The sequence below is a fragment of the Chaetodon trifascialis genome, chromosome 7 (genome assembly GCF_039877785.1).
Source record: "Chaetodon trifascialis isolate fChaTrf1 chromosome 7, fChaTrf1.hap1, whole genome shotgun sequence".
In the NCBI taxonomy this organism is placed as follows: Eukaryota; Metazoa; Chordata; class Actinopteri; order Chaetodontiformes; family Chaetodontidae; genus Chaetodon; species Chaetodon trifascialis.
Genome location: NC_092062.1, coordinates 5072076 through 5096891, shown reverse-complemented (window position 1 = coordinate 5096891; position 24816 = coordinate 5072076). Strand labels below are relative to the sequence as shown.

The window sequence follows — 24816 nt, the reverse complement described above, 5'->3', positions numbered from 1 at the left end:
CACCCCATCTGGGAGATGATAAGCAGAAAGAGACACCTTCAACAGAGAAGATGACGCTAAATGAGGCAGCCTTGGCTTTGCAGTGACAGAGATAGCCACTACAAAAAAACAGAAGCCAATGTGACTCCTTCCATACATTCCTGTTCTAACAGCTGGCCAATGTCACAAGTTGACAAAAGGACAGCATCATTTAGCAATACATCAGTTTCACCATTGCTTGAGTTGAAGTTTTTTTTAAGTTTTTCAGACAACAACTTACTGTGGATGGATGGATTCCTTTGTGTTGTGTGAGAATAGTGGATTGATTTTCAGCCCATTTATTTGCAATTTCAAGAAATAGTTGGTTAGCTTAAGTCTCAAACTTCACATATTTTAAGGTATTGACCAAACTTGAATTTTAATTGTTTTCAAGGTTAAAAAACTGGACATCTTAGCCATTTTATCCCTGGGAGGCTAAATTAAAAAAAAAAAAAAAATGCTGTATATTTTATAGCAGCAATAAAGAACCCCTCTGTGTGAAGATCCAGGTCCAGTATCCTCATGCAAGTGAAAAATATCTACAATGCTGAATGTAAGTGCTTTTACTCCAGTACTGTTCTTAAGTACAATTATGTGGTACTGAGAATGACATTTTGTGCTCCACTCCATAGCATTTATTAGACAGCTACAGTTGAATCAGAGCACAGGATCTGAGTAATTCTTCCACCACCATCAGTACCCAAAGTGAGACATGAGGGTGCTTTGCTGTCTATCTGAATGCCAGTGTGACATTGTTTATTCTACTATTAAGGTCATCATTTAGGAGAAGAGCCACGCTTAAAGGCTGAAGCAGACCAGTGTCTCTGGCCACCACTGTCACCTCACACGGTAGTAAAATGAAATGAAATGAATACATGTATTTGAGTCCTATACTGTTGCTGCTTGGACGTTTACATGTCTAAAAATAGCATGTATCCATGTGAAACCTCAGCTCCACTTCAAAGTCCCAATGAAATAAGAAAAACAGAATTAATATATAAAAAGAAAAAGCATAACGCGAAGACTGGCGACTGATGTGTACCCAGTTATTGCATGGATCAGTATGAGTTCAGCTTGATCCCACATAACAAGCACTTTCTGCTTCTCAATTAGTGAAACAGACTAATGTTAGGGCAAACACCACATCCTCCTGCACTGTTCCAACAGGCTGTTCAGCTTAATTCAACTTGTGTAAGGACTGATGACTGAAATAAACTATTCAATTCATAAATAATATAAAGTTAAGATAATTCAGCCTGCATTTCCTGACTTGTACTCTTGTACTTTCTTACACAAATTCCTGTGCAGTTAAAGGGGCAGTCCACCAGTTTTCCACACGAAGATCAATTTGTCTGCGAAAAAAACAAAAAACTGTGGAATGTGTTCTTTGGCTCTGGAGGAGCTTCCTAAAGTCTGAGAAATAACATTGATTATGTCATAGTTAAATGTATTGATATAAATACAAATGTCAGTAAAGTTTATAATATAAATGTTGGCAAAGCTCCATGTAAGACTTTGACCTGTTGATAATTCCTGAAAAACTGCAGCTTGACCTTGTTTATGCAGGGCAGCACAAGAGAATGATTAAAATGCACGCATGTAGCAGGGCTCCAGCACTTTGATCATGTGTTGAAATCCTGTATTCTCTAGACTGAGTACACTGCAGCAGAAACCACTCGAGCTTTAGTTATAGCTTTGGCACAGCCTGAATCTGGAGTGAGAAGCTGCCTGAATGCTGTGGAGAGAAGGACTTGCCTTCCAGTCTGTTTTTGTCTCGTTACGCTAATTGACACATTTGGATGATGCCGTCATCAATGAAATGTTTGAAGTGTTTCCACAGGCATACTTAACTTTAGCTGAACAAAGTCGGCATACAAACTGACCAGGAAATGCTCCCATACAGTGGAACAGCAACATTATGAGCTTGACTGAGGTAAGCTGAATATTCGGATGTTATAGATGAGAGACAGCAACTGGTACACTGCCAAACCTTTCTGGGAACTACAGAATTTCTGTTCCATGTGTACGAGTGATTTACATAAAGAAATTTTATTAGACTATTTTTTGGTGTACCAAACCGAGGAACGGTGCACGGTGGCGCAGCAGGTAGTGCGCGTGCCTCACAGCAAGAAGGTTGCCGGTTCGATCCCCGGGTCAGGCGGGGCCTTTCTGTGTGAAGTTTGCATGTTCTTCCCGTGCATGCGTGGGTTCTCTCCGGGTACTCCGACTTCCTCCCACAGACCAAAAACATGCTCATTAGGTTAATTGGTGACTCTAAATTGTCCGTAGGTGTGAGTGTGAGTGTGAATGTTTGTTTGTCCTTGCATGTGGCCCTGCAGTCGGCTGGCTGTACCCCGCCTCTCGCCCATTGTAGCTGGGATAGGCTCCAGCCCCCCGCAACCCCGAAAGGGATAGGCGGTATAGATAATGGATGGATGGAAACCGAGGAAGTCGTATACTGAACCAAATATGCTGTATCAATCCGTCTGAGAGACATACACATACTGTTACACCTGTAGTATCTGGTATCATATATTCTGTTGAGTTTGAAAGATGTGGGTGTTTACTAGGAAGGTAGGCTATGATAAAAGATGCTGCTGAGTTGCATTAAGGGAAATGTAGGACTCAGTAGTTTTGAAGACTCATGTTAGGGACTAAACGTCAGAAATCTTCCAATCTCCTACTTCAATTTTGGTCATTCTTTTCATCCAACTGTTTTCGAGGGCAGTGCTAAGTTGTTGGAATTGAACTTGAAAAATATGGAAGGCATCATTTAAAACATAATCACTGTAAAGTCTTCCAGTATTAAGAGGCAAGCCATTTTTTCTGCTAGCCAGTAAAGCAAGTGTTAGAGGCTGTGACATCAAGTGAAGATGTGAGTGATGACTGACAGATGACCAGTAAAACCAGCCATGGTGCTTGTCCCACCTCTGGTTTCCTCCTCTTTGACCAAGTTGGGATATTGTGTCTACAGTAACTAACAAAGACAGTGGTAAGGTCGAATACCAAACTCCAGGCTTCAAAACACCCCTTCAGAAACCTCCAACTGATGATTTCAACAAAGTTTGGAATGGCTAGTTTAGGCAGGAGCTTGGCAAACAAGCCAACCTGACAGCACACATTGAGTATAATCTGAATTTCTGTCTCCCCAAGCATTTTCCCCTGAGCCCTGTATGTGTTTTTCACAGCAGACATTTTGCCTGTGAAGCACAGGTGTGAGCATCTATAATGGCTGCATTCATTTCAGGTGCTAGCTCCAGGTGTTGGCACCCTATACGGCTTAGCGAGGCACTTCAATGAAACAAACCAATATTCAATTTTCTTATTTACGTCTGTGATGTTCTTGTCAAAATGTCATTTGTACAAAACATCCGTTTCTGACTTAGATTGCAAGACAAACTAATGGGTTTGGCTTCAAACAAGATGCGGCAGAAGAGCATCACCTGCAGCAGGCTGATTGCCATATGACTAAACCCAGCCTGACAGTATACAAGCTATACACTGGACATGATGGAAAAAAAACCAACAAAAAATCTCTAAAGATTGTCTTTACTCTGGCTCTAAAAGAACCAAAATTGTTTTTAGAGCATAAGAAATCTTCCCTTGTTCAAAAAGAGAAAGCTGCTGATGAAAAAAAGAATGTTCAATTTCTCTGACAGTCCTATGATTGCCAGAGGCACATGAGGGACAGAGCTGGTCAGAGCAGTCAACGATTACAGAAACATCACTTTAAAGAAGTCAGTCAAATGTTATCATCTTTTACAAGAAAATAGTCTCTTTCCCTGCATATGGGTGGATGTGTCTGAAACTTTCACCCACACTAACTCCAGAGGTAATAAAATAGAACTAATCTCTGGAAAAATGGGTGCAGAGATAAATTCCATCTGCATAGCATGACTGTCTGTGTCACAGCCACGGCCGTGCCTCCAGTTATTCCTTATGTTTCCTGAGTTTTTTTCCCAGCGGTTGTGTCTCCTGTGTGTTTCTGTCCATGTGCATGTCTGTGTTGTGTCCTCCTCTGCTCCAAGCCGCTCACCTGCAACCCATCAACTCAAGCCTGCAGTATGTCAAAGCTGGTTTTTCAGCCACACGCCAGATCGTTTAGTGTGCCAACCCTGGTATCAATGCTATGGCCAAGCTTAACTCTTGTTAGTATTTTCCTCGTGCTTTGCCTGGAGCCTGTTTAATCCTGTGTTTCCTCTGCCTCAGGTTCATTGTCCGTCTGTGTTCGCTCAGTCTGCCTGCCTCATTCAACGCCTCGCTAGTCTGTTTTCCATCCAACAGCTCAGCCTGCTCTGCCTGCTCCACGCCACCATCTACTCTGGCCCAGCTCTACCAACCCCACCTCATCAAATTCTACATAAAACTGCTTTTTTAAAAAACTTTGTGGCAAGCCTCAAGTCCTGCTTTTGGATCCTAAATTAACACAATAGTACATCTACTGATAAGGTCTGGACGGGGCTGGGACTGCAACCATGTCAGCCACTACATCGGCTACAGAAGAATAAACTAACAAACTGATGCTGTCTTGGAAACACTGTTGCAACTTCATGAAAATTAGTGATTAGTTACATAAACTAGCTACTTCACTCAAAAGTTACTGAATTACTTTACCAGTCACTGCTTTTAAAAGTAATTAGTTACTCAGGAGAGCAACATTTGTCTCACTTTTACTTCTTCAATTCTCTTATTAGTGCACATCTACAACCCTGAAAACTGGGATGCTATCTGCTACCACAGCCTGTTACCCATGAAGCTGTTTACCTGTGGAATGTTCCAAACAGGTGTTTTTGAGCATTCCACAACTTTCCCAGTCTTTTGTTGCCCCTGTATAAGCTTATGGGGTTTGAAACATGTTGCTGGCATCAAATTCAGAATGAAGATATACTTACAAAAATCAGTTGTTGAGTTGATTTTTTGGATTTGGGATTGTATATTATTTTAATATTGCTGTGAAACAGAGTGAGACAGGAGAATTGTCAGTCTGCTATTATTTGCAGTTGTCCAATATTTTCCACTCAACAAAAGTAACAAGTAACAAGCCCCTTTACATTTCAGTAATTAACTTATGAGTCCTAAGTAGTAAGTAGTAACTTATTCATTTTGAAAAAGTAATTACTTACATTTCTATTTACCAACAAAAGAACTGAAATATGGGTGGATGGTTGTTGCATGGCTGCTTTCCTTTCCCTGTCAACATCTTATATTTTTATGATCTCTGTGATATAGGCAGAAATACAAGAGCATTAAGTGCCTAGAGCCAAAGATAGAGTTTTTAAAAGGATAACTTCATACTGAGGATGGAAATCAACAAAATGTCACCATTTACATGTTTACTTTTGGTTGAGTTTTGGTTAACAATGTTCACTGGTCAAAAAAAAAAAAAAAAAAAAGCATCAACACATCCAACCTACAGTAAATGGCAAAAAATATGATAGGAGCCAGCTACAACATTGTTTGTCAGTGCTTTTCAAAATGAAAGTTAAATATATAAATATATATATATGTGTGTGTGTGTGTGTGTGTGTGTGTGTGTGTGTGTGTGTGTGTGTGTGTGTGTGTGTGTGTGTGTGTATATATATATAAATTTGACAATTTTCTCAGCTCTGTGGTCAATGTTTGGTTAAGTTTAGGCTATGGTTAAGGTCAGGGAAATGGGTATAGATAAAATAAAGCATCATTGATTCTAGGAGTTGGGATGCAAAAAGTGCCTCCATTGTTTTTCAAACCAAAATACACAAGTTCAACAATGTGCAGAGCAGGGTCACTATTTCCGATTGAAAGAGCTGCTACACTTTCCCAGGCAGCTGTGCAAGGCACACTGCCCTGGTTTCCTGCCAGGTCTTGCATCCAAAGTTCAACTAAATGTAACTTTGACTCTGAATATAGTGGCTGTCCCAACTCAAGTCCGGTGAGATTCTAGCATGCACAGGAGCCAGAAGTTTTGACAACGGCAATTTCGCTGATACACAAACAAGTTGCATGAAACTGGACTTAGGTGTCCTTTTAGCTTTAGGTCAGATTTTTGTAATGATCCATAAGCTGCTGTTATGTCTGAAAGGAACAAGCTGTATTTTCATTAGTGAGGAGAAGTGGCCAGGCACAACACACACAGCTCAGCCAGGTGATTATCAATAACACTTTACAGAAGGGGTGCCTAAATGTCCCACAGCAAGACAGGAATGCTTCAGTGGAAGGTGACCTTGAGTCAGAGGGCTAAAGGACTGCGCTGCTTTCATTTGTTTGAAAGGACCAAAAAGGTTGTCCTTTCTGCACTTATTTGATTGGATTGTCAATGGCAGGATGAGAGTTTTCTGCCCCACAACACTGCCTCACATGCATAGGAAGGTGGAGTGGAGCAGGTGATGGTCCTAAGGGGAAACTGTTCATTATTCCACAAACTCCTCTTGCTAATCTGTGCATAAGAACTGTTCCGCTCTCTCCTTCTCGCTCCCCATCTGGCTGTGGCCTTTCTCTAAAGGACAGCGGAGCGTGCAGTAGACTTTATCTGGCCTCCTTTTCATCTGACCTTTGAAAAACTAGCTATTATGTTACCTCAGGGTTGTGTAACACACATCCACATACCTACAGTAATATCTCAAGTCAGGCTACTTAAAGCTATCTCAGCTGATTGTATTTTTAGAATGGCCCTTGAAAGAGAGAAATAAATAAATAAATAAATAAATAAATAAATAAATAAATAAATAAATAAATAAATAAATAAATAAATAAATAAATAAATAACCAGAAGGCAGGTGCTGGATTAGGTAAGGCTGAAGCATAATAACACAACTCATATGTCAGAGGGACATATTTTTGGTTCAAACAAAGCCCAAAGATGTCAGACACACAAGGTGAAGCCATGTTACAACAACTGCTGCTGGATAAGTCTGCTCCCCCTCCTTAAAGGTTATATTTTCGCAAAAAACTAGGTCATGTGAAATTTGATCTTCCCACCTAAATATAACTTTTTCTTACAGGTTTGGGGACATGTATTGCTCATTTCAAATATTTATACACACCCATTTTTCTTAATTGTCATTGCCATCCCTAATTGCCATTGCCATAGTGCTAGCATGGCTGATCATACACATGCACCTACCTTTACCCTGGAATACTACACAAAACATGTTAAGGTTTTGGTAAATAAATATCATTTGATCTCCTTTGTTTCTAAATAATATATGAGAGAAAAGCAGGAATGTTTCAATTCATTCACAACAACCACAATGTCATACAACATCAGCCTGTGCTATAACATGAAACCATAAAACAACTTAGTTTTTCAAGAAACAGCATCTTAGAAGTCGACACCTTAACGCCTTAACATGGCAAGCTAAAACCAAAAAATGCCACTTTCAAAGTTAGTGTTGCAATCAAACAGCCATTTAACAAAAAGAGCCACACTGGATTATTGTGCAAGAGGTATCCTAAAATTGTTTTTTATTTGTCCTGTACATCCCTGTATCTTAACATCCCTATTATGGTGGAAAACTCTGAGTCTGGTGTCCTGCTGCATGTCTAACTGATCCCTTCTAAGTTGAACGCAATCTCTGACTCTCCAATTGTATGTTATAAGAAATCCAACAGCTCACTGACTGCTTAACTTCATTTATTACTGTATACTCAGGATAACAGATGTACAGATATGTCCCTGGTAGTAACATGACACCAGCAGTGGAATGCCAATAGGTCTCCTCAGGCCTTGTGGACAAGCCTCCAGTGACGCATTCTGGTAATGGGCTCCCTGTTTGGAGCGGAGTGGAGCAGCCTGAGGACTTGGACAGAGATGAGGAAGAGTAATGATCTTTGGCCGATGAGTGAGACATGCTGTGGCCGTTTCCACTCTAGAAGTCTCATTCTGCACACCAACAAATGCACCGCACGGAGTCATCGCTCCAGTTGAGGATGTTTTCTGGAAGTCCCACTGAGTGTCTGAAACTCAGTGTCTGGGATGTGCTGAAGAACTCCCGGGGGAAATAAGTACTGTCCCGGGCCCTGGCATTTGAAAATGCCGTTCTTCCTGTGTGGTTTCTGGGGGGCTTCCTGGCCCTGGCTGCAGGACCACAACAGATGGCCAACTGGACATCCACAACGCAGCCTTCTGGTGCCATCCTCATGCCACATATGCTTCACCCCGCAGCTATGACTTCCTGGAGATTGCTTTCTCACAGTCCCTCACAGCCGTCACCATAGCTACACAATCCCAATTGTGGGGAACAGATCGCAGAGTGCACAAATACACACATACACACACACACACACACACACACACACACACACACACACACACACACACACACACACACACACACACACACACCAGCATTAAAACCCTCCAAATGATGGCATGGAAGGCATTGCAAAGCCACTGACTGTTGGGTATTATTTTAATCAGCCTAACACACACTGGCAATGCAACACAGTGGGTAACTGCCATCACTTTCTCTTAATAGTCCTTAATATTCAGATTTCACATGTCATGAAGCCGCATTGTTGGTACTAGATGATAAGATGCGTCTCAGTCAAGCCTCTGCAAAAGCTGACTCTTGAGTGAATGGATTTCACTCTCTGGTTATGACAAGATAATCGGAGGCATTTCCAAACACAATGCTGAGCAGTCATCTGGTCATGCTTTGGTAAACAATCAGGCTGCATGGCTGACTGATAAGCTCAGGCTAACCTGTGGAACACTTTGAAAGCAAATACGATTGATTATATTGCAAACAAATTGGAACCACAAGCGTGGTAGATGAGACACACAGACACATGGTGGAAAGTACACATGAAAAAGACCTTTTTTCAGAATTACAAAGGCATCTACACAGGCCAGCTACATTAGGCTGAATGTTTGTTAGCAGTATTTGCTAGCTTTAACAGGAACAGTCCAGTGTTGTTGTTGTTGCTGTTGTCTCAAATCAGATGAGAATAATGATATCATTTTCTCCTTGGGTCTTAATCAGTCCTCACATTCTAATTGAAAAATTGGATATTGCGTGTGTAAATCTGATTAATGATGTGAACAACAGTATGGTTAAGGTTTGGTTTGGTGCAATGACTCATTGATTAGGGTTAAGAAAATTCATGGTTTGGTTTAAATTATGATTATAATAGTAAATGCATGGTAGGGATGAGGAAATGATTGTGGCCATGCTAAGAAAAAAATAAAATAAAATAACACTAACTGTTAGAAATAGGAAACAAAAAGTGGCCCCTCGTGTTAAAGTCTGATGCTTTGTCAATCCCTCCATCCACCTCAAACTCCTCTCAGTGTGCAGTTCCCTGAAAGGACAGTCTCAGACATTCCTACCAAAAAAAACATTGCTGAAGAGTGGACTGTCTAGGTGGGGTTGTGTTACTTCTGGTACAGGCAAGAAAATGAAAAATGACCTAGGAAGGAGAGTTTGAGCAACAGATTAATGCCTTTGACTTATTTCTACCATTGCAACAATACATTACCTTTCTTTAACCGGGGAAGGCAATTGAGAACAAGTTGTCTTTTACAATGACGCTGCAATAACAACACATAGAAAATACAATACATCCAAACATTTCAATTCATATAAAGCATCCAAAACTAAATTACAATAGAAATAAAACTATAAAGGTCCACGAAGGATACAGAAAATTAACTTTTAGCTGTATCTGGTTCAATACATGAATTGTTTGTATGTATTGTACCCTGTCATTCCAAAAAAAAAAACAAAAAAAAACAAAAAAAAAAAAACTATACTCTATAACTATAATCAAGAAGTTTTACAACAAATAGGCCAAGGACAATAACATTAAAATTAAAATCAGAAATCAGAGTCATTCACATCACTGCATGTCTATCAAAAGATATTTGAATTGATTAAAAGCAATCAGCTTAAAGGGTTTCTGGAGGTTGCAGTGCAACTGTAGTGCCAACTAACCCCTGCCACACAAATTTCTTATGTAGTAAAATTTGATGCATTCTAAAACCATCCCAATTATAAACCTACGGGCACAATAATAGACTGCATCTAGGGTCTAAGAGGCAAGGCAGAAGAAAGCATATAAATTACATCATCTTCATCTACAACAGGTAAAAAGGTTGACTGGACAATTTGCTTCCTGTAGTTTTGACTACAACAGGTCTTTTTCATTTGCATTATATATGTGTGGCTTTCAAGGAGTTAGTGCATTCATGAATATGTTTGTAAAGCTTACAGCTTGTCATCCAGCCAGAAACCAAGGAATTCATAATAGGATATTCTTTCAATTTTCAGTTGGTGTCCCATTAAGAGTAGTAACATTAATTTCAGTGGCATTGAGAACATTTTCATTTTGTTTATCTGCTCTCACAGTAATTTACGATGAAAGTAAGATGCACCGTACATGAATCAAAATGCAAGTTTTGAACCTCCTGGGCAAGAGGGCAGTGTTGTATATTGAATAGCGTCATCCACTTAGAGATGAATTGTGCTGTTTCCTTCACTAAATTCATTTCTAAAAACTGTGAATAAAAGTGGTCCTAGAAACCCTGTGGCACACCTTTGCTAACACTCATGAAACTGGATCCATTAAATCCACTCTTGATCATATTAAAAAATATGATCAACAGTGTTGAAAGCTGTTGATGAGTCAGTAAAAAAGGGTGACACAATCCTGCTTAATATGTAATGCACTTGCAATGTCATTCAAGACTTTTGATGCTGCCATCACAGTACTATGTCTGAGTCTAAAACTTGATTAATAAGATTTTAGGTCGTCAATCATTCAGCTCATTTGACTGACCCCCTTTATGTAAATGTTGGACGTGAGCTGTCTTTCACAGGTCAGGTATGCTTTCTATTACCTCAGTCAGATTAATAATATAAGAATAAGCATTCAGATATAAATAATAACTAGCCCCCATGAGCTTTTGTAGGATTAGTAGAACTAAGAGCATTAAAAACTTCTACATTTGTAAAATACTTCAGTGACAAAATCTGAATGTCAAGTTTATTTACTTAGCCAGGTGCACAATCATTAGAGCCAGAGGAAGGAGATCACAAATTTTCAAACATATAACCTGAAGAAATAAAGTGTGCACTGAATGTATCACATATAGTCTTTCCAGTTGAACAGTTTCACTGGGTAAGGATGAAGTAGATCTCTGTGACAATGATTTAACTGTTTTCCAAAATGTAGCTAGGTTTGTTTTACTTTCAGATCAGAGACATAAAAAAAAGTTTGGCATTTTGAATAACAGTGAGACAATATTGTATGCGCACGCACGGACCGTGCATGCAGCCTGTTGCAGTCACTTCAAACTGTACAACTCCTCCCTCTGAATGGCCCTTGGACTTTTTTTCCCCGTTAGATCACACATATTTATACTGCAGTTCACTGTTGATCCAAATTCAATATACAAGCATATTCTTCTGTATATACTTTTTGTAAACACTGTCACAACATTTTTTTTTTTTTTGCTTTGTTTTGTGTATACCTATAGTCTCTCAGTATATATATTTTGTTTTTATATTTTGTCTTTTATAATTTCTCTTCTAATTTTATCCTAATTTTATTCTTGTAAGGAGCACCTGCAACAAAAACAATTTCCCCTCAGGGATCAATAAAGGGATTCTGATTCTGATTCTAATTGCCAAATAATGGATGATTTAATTATGCACGTTTTGCACCAGGCAGCATCTCTAGCATGTAATATATCCTCAATTTCTGAACAGAATCAAGGGCTGTTCCTATTTTTTACTCTGAGTTTCTTGAAAGGTGCATTTATGAAATCAAAATGTTTTCATAAATAAGACTAAGGCCAAGGTTCGCTCAGGATATCAGTATATATCAATATCACCTAAATACAAATCAGAAAGCTTTTTCAGTAATTTTCATGTGTTTAAAATTCCAGACAGTAACACATGCTTTGGATCTTTGTAATTTCATGTCACAGATGCATGCTATTGGACGTTCACTGGTCAGTGAAAAACACCATCAGATTTCTAACGCTGTGGGCTATTGGTTAAGATGATATCTAAGAGTGTAGCCTTCTCTGCATTCGTCAGATCTGGTGGAGTGGTGAAGAAAATTAACTGCATGAGATTGAATTCAATGCAGAGATCTTTTGTATTTTATTATTCTTTTTAATTATTAACATTAGTTAACCAGTTAATGTTCATATCACACAGGATAAGATGTTCTGAGCCATCTTAACTGCATATTAAATAGAATAAGTCATCTGTTGCACCCAAGTGCAGAGGTTGAACAATAAAACTCAAGGGCTAAATTTTTCCCCAAACACATACAGCCAAGAACTCAAAACATTTCCAGCTCGAATACAAAAAATAAGGACAGACACAGACAAACTATTTGTCACAAAACACCACCTCCATTAGTAGGTCAATCACATTGGAAATCAGTTATCAAGTCAAAAATCAAAGTTTTTAAAGTTGGTTCACAGCCTTGTTCCAGAGAATACAAATACAGTGATGGTCTTTCCAGTTTGACATGGATGACTTCTTTCACTCCTCTTTCATATCATCAGTCCTCCCTGGCCAAAATATGTACATTATTGTCCTGAAAGCCATAGGTAGAGTACCCAGCACACAGTGGCAGGACCCACAAAGATCTGGACTGATTCTTGCCACGGTGCATATCAAAAAGAGGTCAAAGCTATAAAATGGATAAAATTAACAGTCAAATGCTTGTTACCTTCTCTATTAGGGTGCACACCATCTGCTTGGTACAGGCTTGAATTATTCCAAAAGTAATCAAAGCTTGAGATTAAGTCATATCCTGCTGCCAGAGTTTTTTTAACCAGTGGTGGAAACTGAAGAGTAGACTAAAATGTTCTTGGAAAGATTTGAAATTGTACCAGACACAAGAAACATTTTCCCAGACTCCAAATAATGGAGCACAGGGACTTAAGGTCTGTGTGCAATTTGCTGCAATTTGTAGCCATGATGCCATCCATTCCTATGTGAGTAGAGCAGTTTTTGACAGTGGGACACAGGTCAATGAGAGGTGGAATAAGCTCAATTAGGTTTACAAGTTTCAGAGCAAGCTGGAGCATGGCGCTAACCAAGCTAGCTGGTATAGCATCAGCATCAGTTGCACTCAGTGGTTACAGTGGTGCAACCCCCTGGCCAGAGGGATCAAGGCCAGATGAAGAGTGGAGTTTAGTCAGAGCAGCAGGAGCTCCAGGTATGGCTACAAGAGCTCCACTCACAGACCTCTGGTGATGAAGCACACACATAAAATTGCTTGTCAGATGGACAAACGGCTCTGGAGCTACAGTTGCTGCACAGGGATCTGCGCTATCATTTTATCCTCTGTCTTGATGACAGAATCTAACTCATAAAATAGAGTTTGTGCTTATTTAATTGGCCAACCTTCCATTTTATTGGTTCAGGTTCAGCTTTTTTGCCAGGGGACTTTTTTGTAGAAACGTTCTGCATCAGCATAGCAATGCTATAGCAAAACAGTAATCTCACAGAAATGAATGAGGGGATTGAGTTTTTCACATAGCGTCAGTCAGTCCAAGTAATCCGCTACCCTCCACCTTTAATTGCTGCACAAGCAGTGGCCTTTAGCAACAGACTGTTCTAAAAAAGGTCAGCTGGGGCAGCTCAGGTTCAAAGTTCAACAAATTTAAACTTTTGGCACAACACAGCTCTGCACCACACACACCCATTCAAGATGTCAGGGAACAAAAACGTATAGCATAAACAATAGGTGAGAGGCGAAAAGCTTTTTGCTTCAATAATGTACAACAAGAGACAATGCAGAAATCTTATGTCTTTGTTTTGATGACTTTGTTATACTTTATTGTATTTAACATTGAACAAATTAAGACAGCAGTTAATTCTTCTAAGACAAACATGCCCCTGCCTTAATTCTGTGCATGACATACAGATGAAAATAAGACTGATCTTTTCATCTTGGTTGGACCAATGCTGGATAACCAGCTGGGCAAAATGGACATATGCCCAAGGGACTAAAAGCCCAGGGTTTACAGCATGTCACTTTGTTATGGGTAATGTTCAAAGGGGCACCATCTCAACAGCCAATTTTATTTATTTATTTATTTATTTAGTTATTTATTTTTCAGTTTTTAAACCAAGATTATGCTAATTTATATTGCCCTCCAATGTTGTGAAGTTCTAAATTTCTGTATGTGTGAGGCCCTATAACTCTTCCCCAACAGTTTAATGCGACTATGGCTTAGGTTGCACACAGGCACACTTCCCATAAAGTCATGTATACCTTAAGAGTTCTATCAATGACCACTTCTCAAATGCTAAATTTCAAAAGAAGAAAAAACAGTTTACAGAGTAACACAGGTTACAACAACATCAGGTGCACAACCTGTTAAATTATTTCATATGGTGAGAGTATTAGTTAACACTGTTCAGACCTTGTGTCTACAGTGACATTGTGGACGTGACACCAACTGTACAACTTTTCATGTCCTCATCTTTATATGTTGGTCAGACACATGAGTAATTACAAAGAGACAACACAGACACAGCAGCTCATTATCTGCATTCTGTTGTTCCATCACTCCATTCTCTGGGGAGAGTAAACCATGGCATCTCTTCGCCCTTGCCAATACTTTGTGGAACAAACAAAGTTGTGAGGCAGAACCAGGAACTAATTTCATTAGCGGCTGCCATTTGTGACTGATTACAGGCTGCTCTCAGTGGCTGGCAAGCAGGTCCAAAGTTCTGGGAGGTTAATAACCAGTAACAATCAATTACTTAACCAATCTGATATGATCAATGAGGTTTCTAATCCAGCAGACAGCAAGATGAGTAGCGGAATACAATAAAATTTCAAACGTGCTGAATGCTCTCCGGCAGCAATGAGCTGCAAGTGAACTGTTCCCAAATGCTAAACTGTTTTACATCAGCAAAATAAAGAAAGTAAAGAAATGTAAACTACAATGAAGAGGGGAAAAAATGCCTTTTTTATACAAAGTTGCTCAAGCAAAACTGTCTAACATAGCACCACCACAACAGAGCACAATCCACACAGGAGTCTAATGAATAAAGAACTAAACATGAATTAAATCTAATGGGCATATTAGGATGAAACAATGAGTGGAAGCATATTAAAACAAAACTCCCAGGCAGAGGTTGGATCACACTGCATCTGCATTGTCAAAAAAGAGAACAGTGCACCAGCAGCATCTTAATTAGTGGACTATCAGCCATCAGTAGGCCTCCCCTGTATTGCTGTGCATCTCCATCCACATCAGGACTGATTATTCTAATGATGTCTAAACCTCTGTCCGGCCATTATTCACACATCACAGAGCCTGGCCTTGTTATCTCTGATGGCAAGGTTTCTTGTCTCTCTGAATTCACAAATTAAATCCAGAAAAAGGCTCCTTTCCCTCTCCTCTGTGTCCTTACTAAAGCGCCTCAGTTGTCATCCAGTATTCAAGTCACTTACTTAAGCGATTACTTGAGCTAAAGTACTAATTTTCAACATAATTTATGACTGGCATGAAGAAAATGTCTGCATTCCAATAGCATCAGTTGTGTCATAAGCAGACTAAAGGTGCAAATCCCTGCAAGAGGCTATACTTTTTATGAACCCCAGCAATATTACACTATTGTGTAGAGCAAACAATATATTGACAAATTTGCTATTCTAGGAACTGGAGTACTTTGTTCTACAGGAAAGGATTTGTCTTGTAGTGAACATGACTGTCTTCTAGAAATTTCTTGAAATCTAGAATAGAGAAATCGATAAGGTATTTTGTGTGCAACTAGATATTTTGGCCTTAGGTCTCATAGGAAAGCTCATGAAGTTTCCAAAATAGATTCATGCTACAGTAGGCATGAATAGTGCTCAGTAACTTGGGTGTGTGGTGATGTGTACATAAATAAAACAGAATGTGGTAATTTGGTAATCCTTTTTGATATATACACAATTGAAAATAGTACAAATAAATATCAAATATATGTAATTTTTACCTCATCGACTTCATTATTTTTGTAAATATATGTTTATTCTGAATCTGATGCAGCAACATGTTTCAAACAAGTTGGGACAGGAGCAACTAAAGACTGGGAAAGATGTGGAATGCTCCAAAAACACCTGTTTGGAACATTATACAGGTAAACAGTGTCATGGTCTGAAAGGAGCATCCTGGAAAGGCTCAGTCATTCACAAGCAAGGATGGAGAGAGGTTCACCACTTTGTGAACACATGATTGTATAAAAGATATTAATACATGGGCTTAGGAACACTTTGGAAAGCTGTTGGTATGTGCACACATACACACACAACTTTCTGCCTCTTCAAAACTGGTAGAAAGTTGATTAAAACAAAACAAGGATGGCATATCCGGACTGTGAAGCATGATGGTGGCAGCAAAATGTTGTAGGGATATTTGTCATTTGAAGGGACTAAGGAACAAAATTGAAACAAGGATGGATGAAGCCAAATTCCGGGAAAGTCTGGTGAAAAACCTAAAGATGTCTGCTAAAAAAAGGCTAAAAATGAGTCTGAAATTCATATTCTAACAGGGCAATGGCCCAATGCACATGGCCAAAGCCACCATGGATCCATGGATCCTCTGGAGTGGCTTGTGAAGAACAGTGGAGGTTCTGACCAGCCAAGTCAAAGTATTAACCAAAAACCCACAGAAAATCACCAATAAAATATGTAAAATGTATTAATTTTCTATCCGCTGTATATGCTTATTGTCCATTACTAAATTACATGCTTGCTATGTTATATAGCATAAAGTTAAAAAAAAAAAAAAAAAAGCAATGTCTGCAAGACCCTCCTTACACATTTGCCTATACAGTAAGCAGATGTATGTTTCCGTTCTGTCCGTTCCGTCTTTTGGAACCTGTTTTTTTTTTTTTTTTTTTTTTTTTATGTCTTTGACAAAATCTGATGGAGCATTCTAAAGTTTGGGACAGCTCATTTTCACTTTGACAGGCCAATCAGAACAAGTCAGCAGGAAAAAAAAGAACAACAAAGGCACATTGCCACATCATCTTTGTATGTAAATTCAGCGCAGGCATTCCACAACACATCATTGTGTTCACATTTTTCATCTAAGATGATGGCCCAAAGCATAATAGATGGGTAAAATGACTGCTTTCCACCACTGCTATTCATCTATCAATATTCAACCACTTATCCTGGTCTGGGTCTCTGTAGCAGCAGCAGGTTAGTCCAGACCTCCCTCTCCACAGCCACATCTTCAAACTCCTCCTGAGGAACTCAAGGCATTTCCAGGCCAAATGGAATAATCCCTTTAGCATATCCTGAGTCTCCTTCCAGTTGGACGTGATCATAACATCTTTCAAAGGAAGGTGTCCAGAACTTAACCTAAAACACCTATCCAAAGCGTGCCCAAAGCAAATTGAGTGAAGTAATTTGAAATGATAAAACAGCTTTCTGTGGGTTATTGTAATATTTTGGACTAATATTTTACTGGACTGGACATCTAGATGTAGCCCAGTCTAAAAAATACTTAATTTTAGACAAATAAATATATACATAAATAGAGAGGAATAAATAATCTAGATGTTAAAAAGCATTTCTATAAAATCTGTTAAGTTAAATGTGTGTTACAGCTCATAGTGAATTAAAAAATGCAATAAGCAGATAAATCAATCTTTGTCACTGTTGATAAAGTTTATTGGTTTGTTTGCAGTGAACATAGGAGAAACCTGGTCAGCTCACAATCTAACAATAAGGTTTTCTGTCATGACTTTCTTTTAATTTCATGGGATGTTACCAACTTGTCAGCCAATCAGAAAGGTGGAAGGGCGGAATGAAAATGCAATTTCGTAAAGCAGAGCTACATGTTAGCGAGAAAGAAAGCAGACAAGCTGAGTGAAAGATGTAGACTAAATGCAGTTGGAGAGCGGGTTGGCAGAGCGGTGCAGAGGTTTGCCGAGGTATAAGGGACATATTGAAATCTGCAGAAGGTAAATAACCTCTGTGTGTCTTTTGTGTCACTTCATAACGATGTATGTGTAAGATGTATATGCCAACCACAATTAGCGCATTGGCATGCTAGCTATAATAGCACATATTTCCATGGCAGCTAATGTTATTGTGTGTGGACAGTGTGTGTTGATGATAGAAGCTAGTTTAAAGCTCAGACGAATTCGGAATGCGAAGTAAGAAGCTTTATTATGAGTGAAATGACTGAGAAAACTGTCATGTACACTCGTTAGACTGAGAGGACCAGGAAATGCTCCTTGGACTTCACAGAGGAGTAGATGATTCCCGCCCAGCTATCCTTTCATCAAGACTGTAGCCAGCCTGTAGCTTCACTCATCTTTCTTCTTGTCACGCCTCACCGTTTTTCATCCTTTGCCCATGTTTAACATTCATGGTCTGTGAGTTACAATTAACTACTGCACATGCTATTTTATTTGTAGCTTGACTATCAAGTGAAGATAGTCAAGCATGGAAACTTCATTTGTTGCATGCAGGTTAGCACGGTCAGCCAAAGGTCACTTTTACCCCCATCCATAGTACTATAACCCCATGTTATGCAGTAATAACTATCCAGCTACACGGGACGGGTGTGACATAGACCTTTGCTAATGTAACAAGACCATTTTTGTTGCAGTGTTCTCAAATGGAGGATTAATATGAGACTTCATCAGTGAATTGTCTACATTTTGTAATTGTTTGTTGTTGCCATTGATTATATCTGCTGCTGTGTTTGTATCTTGAAATGATTTAAGTTTGGCCTTGAGAATTTTTGTTTCAGTTCCCTGTGTAGAAAATGGCTTCATTGGCTTCACATTAGTTTTGAATCAAAAGTGTTTTCCATAAGGAAATAAGATTTTATCTTGGCCTCCTCTTAGATTATCAATTTGGTGACAAAAATTAGGTGAATGACAGTTACAGGTCAGAGCAATGTGATATGTTTATTACACTGTATTTTGCCCTCTAGGAAAGTCCACATCGTAGGGAAATAGCCTATACATTGGCAGTTGGAGATGTTTACTGTTGCCTGTATGATGGCTGGTGAATAATAAGAGTTGTTGTTGAAATAATAACACAATTCCAAGCAAAAGCAAATTATGAACACAGTGTGAATTTGACTGTCTGCCAAAGGATGATCATGTATTTGTACAAACACCACAACAGATGGGAGTTCTGAATGAGAGCCATATGTAAACATTATTCACACATCATGTCATGCTGACACAGCTGAGTGTCAGGGTGTGTCCTGTGTGGAGATGTTAATAATGCACACTTAACACTAGATCAACCAAATAAATGCAATATATGTCAAAAATGTGCTGTCCTAAAATTGATATGGCGCAAAAAAATGCTGAGTAGATGCCGGCGGCAGGAGAGTTTGGGGATCCTAAAAAGAGTTTGGTTGACGAATCTCAGCATGCTGCTGCTGAGATTTAAGATTCAGAGCATGGTTTGAAGAGAGCTAAACAAACAAGAGGCAAGAGGCATTTCCAGGTTTGTGGCTTAAACTGTTACATATTCTAACATATGCATGATCCAAAGATACATGACTGACAGCCACCAGGAAGAACTCGTTCACACTTCTTCAGGTGCTTTAGCTGGTTCTGTCCAAATACAATACAAATACAGGAGTACTCCTTTGGGTTATTTACATGTTTGATCTGTGATAGTAACTTTTGACTGAAAAATAGGCCTTTCTAATGGTAACTGTAAACACAACACTGACGTCTTTTCAACAGCATAAGTAACATGTTGGCAAGTAGCTGTTTATTTACACATTCAGCAGTTACCGAGCAACATTAGCATTCATTTGGATGTCGTCATGTTTTTGGCCACACAACAAACATGAGTCCACTGTTCACTTCACCAACTCTGATGCACCAACTTAAGCTGCTGTGTTCATCATGTTAACTGTGTCTGTCTGCTGTTCGGTGCACACTTTTCACTATAAACAATAAAATGCTCCATATTGCAGAAGGAAAGTATGGTCTGCTCGTACTTCATTACATACATACAAGCTACCCCCTTCAACACTATACAGATTTTACCATCTATGCTCCCCCTTGGTCAGATCATCCTGGCCTAAGCTCCCACAGCTATGCAGATGACACCCGCCACTGCTTCTCTTACACATCATTAAACAAATGCCGTGTGACCAAAAAAAAAAAAAAAACCTTTGCAGTGTCCACACAGCGCCAGTTTGACCTTGGCCCAGTCTGGTGACCCCACACTACGTCCCAACTCCCAAAAACCGTTGACTGTTGGTGATCTCCTTTACAACTGCATTCCCTCATACTCTGATACACTGAATCATCACTGAATAATCAGGACAAGCAGCAGATAATTGAGTATCAACTAGAATAACAAAGAGGAAGATGAAAGAAAGGTGCGAGTGGCTGTCCAGTTAGGCTCGATGAGCGATGAGTCATGCAGTGAACACCCACCATCCTGTTACATATACTCTGGCTAACACACAGCAGAGTAGGAATTCATTTCAGACATAAACTTAAGCTAACACTCATCCTCTTTTCTAACTCTTGCAAGTTATGTAATATGTAAATGTACATGTGATGAAGTGGATCTCATTTGCAAAACACAACTGTACACCTACACATCACTACTTGGCATTCTGAGTACATCACAGTTCCATAGTTTATATTCAGGAAACTAATTTATCTCATTTCCTCTGTTCTTTTTTTAGCCAGCAGATATCACAGAAGTGGACTTAATCTATCTTAGAATATCTTCTATCATGCATATATGTATACATGTATACATGTATATCTGTAACTATGTCCTCAAAGATCTTTGAGGAGTCAGTGTAGAGCACAGAGCATCTAGCATCTAGTTGCAGAGGGCTATTTAAAATGCCAGAATGCTCTGTTCTCCCACTGCTCTTGCATTGTTTCATTGCTCACTGTAGGTGTCTTCAAAATTATTGCTGCTGCTGCTGCTTGGCATTGACACCAGCCCCTTCTCCCACCCAAGAATCCATCAAAATGCAACTGGGGAATGATATCACTAATCACGCCACATCTTCTGTATGAGTTCTCAGCCAAACATTACTGCGCACTATTTTCATCATTTAGCCATTATCAATTGATTAGGACTAGTCATTATCAACTATCAATTCTGTATCAGTTGACTGATTGTGATTCCATTGCATATTCTTTTAAACTTGCAGTAACATATTTCTGAAATGCTCAAGAATGAATTTTGATATGCAAGTTTCAAGCCGACAAGAAATTGGCATTTTAAGATCTGTAATTCCATTAGGTGCTCCATGTGATGACCAAGACCATGTGATGATACAGATCATGAGACACATGTGAACAGCTACTCAATGGACCTTAAGGTCAGATTGTTTTATCAACCATATTATTATTGACCACTTCAGGACAGTCCTTAAGTGTATACTTTTGGTTCTGTGCTGCAGTACATTGGATTTGAAATGACGTGATTATTATGAGGTGAAATTGGAGGGTGGTTTTCTGTGTCTAATCAAAAAACAGTAAATGTGTTACATTGATATGTCAGGAACTCCATGTTTTTTTAACTGTACAGATAGTCACATAAATTCTTGATTTTGGTACATCAATGATGTTGATACAGGCGACTCCAGAAAAACAAAAGAAAGAAGGAAAAAAATCATACTGTGTACAAAAATCAGCCTTTTCTGCTAAAATGATTTTGTATTTGTCTGCATAGATTTGAAAGTTTGGTTCAGTCGAATTCTCTGTCCCCAGTGATGTAATAGAAAACACTCTGAAGTCTATTTCATATGTTGGCTCCTCCAGCTGTGGTAACACCTGCTGCATCAAGTACGTGAAGCACGACGCTGGCTAATCGTAGTCAAAGTTTGTGCTTCTCACACACAGCTGCTGCACTGTGTTGAACACTTTCTACACCGGTGACCTGCACTGTGAAGCAAGCTCAACATACCCTGGATATCGTTTCTTTATCTGGCTTCACTAAGACTAACAACCACTGTCATGCTGAGCAGTCACATGATGATGGTTATCAGCTCAGTGAGTCAACCCAGGTTTCCTCAGTCTGGTCATGAGCACATTCTACTGGCAGCAGAGCAGCGTATTATTATATAATACGTAATATAAAATTGCAGACTGTGTGCATGTGTAGATTAACAGGCTAAAGATATCATGGCCCATCATCACGGCTTGAGTAGATCTGACTATAATTACACTTGTGTATTCCATTAAATTAATATTGCTTGGATGTATTCTTATGGGATATGTGGAAATTTTGGTCGTATTTTTTTAGCTGCAGCTCTGGCAGTGTTATGATATGTCGAATATAAAAACATAATTCAATGTAGTAAGGAGGCTATTATATCTCATGTCTTAGTACAAGAACAAGGATTTAACACTTCAGTCAGGCTCTGTTGTCGGATGATAGCAGCATGTAAAACTACATCTCCCATTTGTTACATCTCCTGACTTACCATGACGATGTACCCCAGTAAGGAGTGAACCACCGTCATAACCCTGAAAACACAGGGTTTAACTTAAAATGACCTCGTTAACCCCAGATTCTGCCATGCAGCTCAGGAAACCCTCTCTGTCCTCACTTCAGTGACATGTGAGGATCCACTAACGAGATATTCAAGCAATCTGTGTTACATGGTGGAGAGTGTTGTTACGGATCTGTGAAATAGTGCAGCACTTCTGGGGCAACAAATAAGTGAAATAGAAGATCTGCTTGAAACTGCAAGAGCAGAGGAGGACAGAGTTTTTACACACAAGAAACAACACAGCAGCATGTGAACCACACCGGCCCAATGGGGAAAAACTGGCACCGTTGCCAATGGACACTGATAATTCATGTTTTCATCTGCATTCTGAATCTGATCTGGATGAAGTCACATGAGTCTGGTGGGTCGAATGAGGATCGCTATGCTCATAGCGTGTGTGTGTGTGTGTGTGTGTGTGTGTGTGTGTGTGTGTGTGTGTGTCTATTTATGGAACAAATTATTCCAGCAGTTTTGAAAGATGAGCGACTATGATCAAAAACACTGACAGGCTGTAAAGTATGAAAAGGCCTACCTGGTTTTTAAACTTCAGTAAATCATAACAAACGCTAAACTTAGATCAGAATAATAGATAATAGTGGAGTGTTAAGGGGAGGAGGGGGAATAGAAAACAGGAATCATCCATGTTTGGCCTCCTGCCAGAAGAAGAACAGATAGCTCTTACATTAAAAGAGGAACTGGATGAACAATTCTCTCTATATCGCCAACAACATGGCATCCTTCCAAACACACACAAACATCCTCAGGCACAGCATGTTCACAGCAGATAGATGCACACACACAATATCTGTGCTTCCTTGTTGTCTAGAGAAAGCAACGTATAGACACCCATGATGGCCTACCATCCTCCACATCCCTGCCTCCCATCTGCTCCCCTCTCCCCCCTCTCCCCCTCTCTGTCTGTGTGAGGCTGCAGCATCCGTCACTAAAGGCAGAAAAAACGCAGGCTGAAAAGGAGGGATTCCTCCAGCTTTACCTTGCAATGTTGGGAGTGATGTGGGCTGTGATTTAGCTCAGATGTTGCTGCTCCTCAGCCTCGGCTAACAGCATCATATGACCAAGAACCACCTGCTTCTTCTGCCTGGTCATGTGACCAGATTAAGCCCTCGCAAGGATCTCTGGGATTTGTAGTTGAGGGGATTTCCACAATGGGATTTCATTGTGAATAACATCCTGTGTGATGGTAAAGGAACATGACTGAAAAAAGTGAGAGTCTGAATTCACTTCACACTAAACTATAAATTAGATCTATGAACTCTCATTATCTTTTTATCATAACCTATTTATCTTTGGTTGATCTGAAGATGTTTTGAGAAAAAAATTCTGTACACAAGTTGACCAATGACAAGACATAACTTGGTCATTGCATTCATTGTATATAGACAGACACAATATATCACAAAATATATGAACTTATTTTAATAGAGTAGTAAATGTTTACATGAGGACCATTAATTTAGCAGCTGAGAAGAAACAAACACAAATTTCTTAATCTAGAAAATATGTATGGATATAATTGTCTTTCAATAATAACAACACATTTATAAGATGGGAATATAATACAATAGTATTCTATTTAATAATATGAAGAGGACAAAGATCCTGGCAGTGTTAAGGAGAATGCAATATTAATCATATTACAAATAAGATTTTTATGGCTTGCAGTGCCTACACTTCATTTTTGTTCATTTGTTTTTTTTTTTGTTTGTTTTTTTTCATTTTTTCCAAATTTTCATCCATTGTTGGTTGGCAAAGATGTTCTAAGGAGACAGCTTAAGCAGCAGTCCAGTCAAATTACAGCGTAAAACAGTAAGATGACAGCAAAATCAACATCTTCTGCTGTGGACAGGGCACAGACTGTGAAGAGCCACAGTAAGGTGCAAATAACAAATAATGCAATAATAACATAATAACATCCATGAGGTAGATATGCAAAGCAATATGAAACAATGCTGTTTACAACCACATCTAGCAAACAATAGCCATGCAGAGCAGTTTTAAAATACACTATATCATGATGAGTAGTGTTACTTTAAAAGTAACTTAGTACACTACTAGATTACTGCCATTACAGACTTGTTACATTACATGACTACAATAATTGCTCAGAAAAGGAGCTGTTACAGTTCTCTGCATTTCCTTGTTCATGTTGGTGATATTGTCCAGTGTTTGATCAGCTTCATAACACACTAAGCATCACGCAGTGTTTTTTATGAAAGCACATACATCAGGTATTTGTCTTGTTGCCGTGCTGGTGCATGGATAAGAGTGCACATAAGAAATGCTCTTTAAGTCTCTGATTTTATTTGATTTTA

At 39.2% G+C, this 24816-nt stretch overlaps 1 protein-coding gene across 3 annotated transcripts in view; it reads right to left on the bottom strand.

The window, feature by feature from the left end:
* tsnare1 (T-SNARE Domain Containing 1) overlaps positions 1-23601 on the bottom strand; it is a 188596-nt gene extending 164995 nt beyond the window's left edge. The window contains exon 1 of one of the 3 annotated variants that reach the window (XR_011602346.1): positions 23478-23601. The gene's annotated coding sequence lies outside the window, so the exon portion shown is untranslated. The remainder of the gene's footprint in view (positions 1-23477) is intronic. The other 2 variants (XM_070966480.1, XM_070966479.1) reach the window with 2 other exon arrangements.
* Between the last annotated feature and the right edge of the window lie 1215 nt (positions 23602-24816).